Raw genomic sequence first — 3,772 nt, 5'->3', positions numbered from 1 at the left:
TATGATTTTCAATCCCTGTGGATTATAGCAAAGCCACAAATTAGCGCAAGCGGGTGTTTGTTCAGAAGGGCACAGGCTACCTGGAAACCCCCATCAACAAACAATTTCTCCATCTGTCAGTATTGAATGTAGGAAAAGTTGATAAAAAAAAAAAATGCCATTGTTTCATCTAGGCAAGCATGGGGAAACTTGTTTAATCGGTAAATTTGTCAATGTGAACCGGTTTGCTGTATACCCCAACCTACTTGTCAGTTTCCAATTTAATTTGTTTTCTGAAGATGAAGTTATCTTGGGTGGTCATTAGTCTCGACAATATATTTTTTAAGATGCTTATTTAAATGAATACACGAGTACTTTCAATATAAAACAAAAGTTGAGCCACATATTCATGCAATGTGAACCCTTTTGGAAACTGTGAGGGAGAGGATATTGGTGTTACAATAAAGTATGGCAAAGGGTTAGGTTTGATAGATATTTACATCGACATGCCAGAAAAATCCCTCCAATTAGCCAAGATTGCATGACTATTCAAGTCACCATCTAGCATGAAGACAGTATTAACACACAGGCCTGGACAGAGGAACTTCCCCAAATTAATTAACCATGTCCAGACAGATGAAATAATTTAAGTGACTTGTGTGCCAGACTGGTGGCTGTCACCAATGAAGCTGTTGGTCTTTTTCAAGAGAAATAGGGGTATTGGTTCAGTTTTCAGATTGGTTTTATTAATTTTGAAATGGGTAGATGGGAGTATGTGTGAATGTTTTGATGCAGCCCATTTCTATTTTTTTTTATAGGGGGATGGAAAGGGGGTGTCACTAATTAAGGGAAATGACCTTGCTGGGGATGTGCTGTGTCTTGCTGCATTGCTTAATCACCAAGGCAAAGGCCAAGATGCAGGGATGACCCATCCAGGAGGAGCCAAGTGAAGCGGGAGGGAGGGGTGGTGAATGGGAGTAGAGTATGTGGGGCTGAAATGGGTTGGAATGAATTTATGTCCTTGACTTTGGCTACCACCCTTGCAAGGGGGAAAAAGCCCACACCTAAATATAGCAATAGAAAAATATTAATTTTCTCAGTAATGTAATAGAATTTTATTGGTGAAAATTTATATAAAAATCCTAACCCTACATTGTATGGGGTATGCATATAGCATCCTTAGAGGTCATTGATACTATTGTAGGTAGGGAATGTGATTGTATGGTACTGGACAGACAACACAAACATGTCTTGAAGATAGCATCACACTCCACTCGGTAGTATATCACTTTCCGCAGCTTATTGATTTGTGGTCAGAAACGAGATATGTTGTGCTTTAATGCATCAAAGTCGAGGCACATACCCATTCCCATCCACTACCCTTTCTCGTGGATGACAGGTCATCCCTGTATACCACCCACTGCCCTTGGTCGGAAGCAATGCAGCAAGACGCCATACATTCACAGCAAAGCAGTTTCACTTAATGCATTGCCCCCCCCCCTCCTTGTGCAGGAAAAGAAAAGATTGGTAGAAATCCCCTCTGACTGTCAAAATATCATTCACGTGTCCACTCCCTACTTCCCCATTCCCTGCCCCCTCACAGCCTTGCATCAATTGTTATTTTGAAAGTACATTGAATTTAAACTTGATATCAGAATTGATGCATTAAGTATCGGAACAGGAGAATACCTGAAGTTTTAACTAATATAGGGTTTTAGGTGATAATTGGGGATGTAATTTGTTTGAATATTAGAAAAAAAATGACAGGAATAATTACTAACTAGAGCTCTAAATTTATCCAATTTTTAAACAGTAATGCATTTCAAATACAGATGTCAGTAGTTTCAATTTGTACCCTTTCATGATCATGAGAAAACTTTACATAATTTGGGTTCTATATTGGCAATTAGTGGATGAATGTCACTCCAGAAAGTACACTCCTGTTGATTTTACTTGAAGTCTAGCACTATTATTAACAAGATGAAGTCTAATATTCAGTATTCTGTAATAAGAAGTGTAGCCTGCCTTAAAACTTGCCAGCACCCTCTCCTTTATCTTGATGAGTGACACTTTTTCCATACAAGGAAACAATGAGCAACTGGTATCCTTTGCTGGTGACTTGGAAACTTGCACCACAAATGTTACATTTTTACAAAATTTTAGATTTATGGAAGGGGCAGACAGACCACCAAAGTGCATAAAAAATGTTTCAAAAACTTGAGTTTTTCTTGATGTTATCTTATATTTATTTTTATCTTGTTCCGAATACAGGACATTATTTCTTAATCTTGTTTCTTTTTATTACAGAAAACTGAAGAACAGGGTTGCGGCACAAACTGCGCGTGACAGGAAAAAAGCCCGAATGGATGAGATGGAGATAGAGCTGTCAGAAATGGGGAAAAAGATGGGAGCACTATCAAAGTTGAACACAATGCTAAAGGCTCAAAATGATTTACTTACACAGCAGAACCAGGAGCTCCAGGCACGTCTAGCAGGTTGTACATGCAAGTCACAGTTTAGCTCCTCAGTTCAGGGTCAAGTAGGTGAGGGGATGGCGACCCCTGTCTCTGATGCCACTGTTAGGTCAGCAGAACCTAATCCTCAGCAGAAGGCAGTGGCAGCGGAGGCAGTTGTCAGGGTCCTCATTCTTTCATCTCTGTGGTCCCAATGGATGTCAGCAGTAGCAACAGTGGCAGTAATATCAATGGTAGTTCCCATGGTAGCCTCAGGAGTAGCGGTTGCAAGAGCAGTAGAGGAGACCTCACCAGCCAAAGCCAGTATGTCCAACTCTCTTCCAGTGAAAAAGAGAGTACTTCAACTTCCCTGGTGGGGGGCTCATCAGAAGTCATGGAACCCAGCCAAGAAATAATTATTGACCATGACTATGTTAGCACACAATACGACGAGGGTCTGGGAAACTTCGATTTTGTTAATGTGGAACAAGACATCCTTAAACTAGCTTCTCTTACCCCACAAATTACCCAGATGTCACCAGAAGGAGTTACAATCAAGCTTGAAGATTCTGTTGAACAGAAAGATTCAGAAGTTCTAAATGGTCTCCAAGATTTTATGAACGTTGAACTGAAAGACTGGTCTTCTACAAACCAGGCTGTTGCCCAGGGTATGCCCCACTCGCCTGCACGGTCATCGTCTCCCATAACCAAAGAAGAAATCCTGTTTTTCTTGCAAGATTCGGACAAACTGACCACAGGACCAAGATCGGTGTCAGGATCAGAGTCGGGTTATGAATCCGTCCCATCTCCAATGCCCACCTCCCCAGTTCCAAGCAGTAAAACTGATATGGCCGAGCTTGACATTGACTCTTGCTTCAGTGAACTGTTTCCAGACTTGTTCATGTGTTAGTCACAATGTCTCCTCTCCGGTGACCTGGTAGATTTGTAAGGTTGTATATACAGAGTATATATTTACATTTGGGTATACTTATATACAGAGTATATATTAGTGTAAGGTTGTAATTTGAGGATGTAACCTCTACTTTGTGTGCATAAAAAATAGTCACTAGTTCCATGTTTTTATATCCTATTTGTGGGTGAACAAGGCCAAGAAATTGGTTTGCTGCAGTTTGTTGGTTTAGATGAAATCTGGCCATTTGATATAGCAAGTTCCACAAGCTAACGGTTTGATTTCATCAATTGAAGGAAGATCAAAAAAGTCTGTTCTGATGGAGGAAATTGTCACATCAGAAGGGTTAAATGGTCAAAGTATAGAAATTCAATTACTAGGTATTTCAGCGGCTTTGACCCATTGTTTTTCATTCATATTTCCGAAATAA

General features: G+C 40.2%; 1 pseudogene; it reads left to right on the top strand.

Moving 5' to 3' along the window:
* The window catches only part of LOC143022163 (uncharacterized), a 4,272-nt pseudogene extending 771 nt beyond the window's left edge, over positions 1–3,501 (top strand).
* Positions 3,502–3,772: the final 271 nt, after the last annotated feature.

The sequence above is a fragment of the Oratosquilla oratoria genome, chromosome 44 (assembly GCF_046742065.1).
Source record: "Oratosquilla oratoria isolate Oo_2021 chromosome 44, ASM4674206v1, whole genome shotgun sequence".
Lineage (NCBI taxonomy): Eukaryota > Metazoa > Arthropoda > Malacostraca > Stomatopoda > Squillidae > Oratosquilla > Oratosquilla oratoria.
This window is presented reverse-complemented; position numbering and strand designations above follow the sequence as displayed.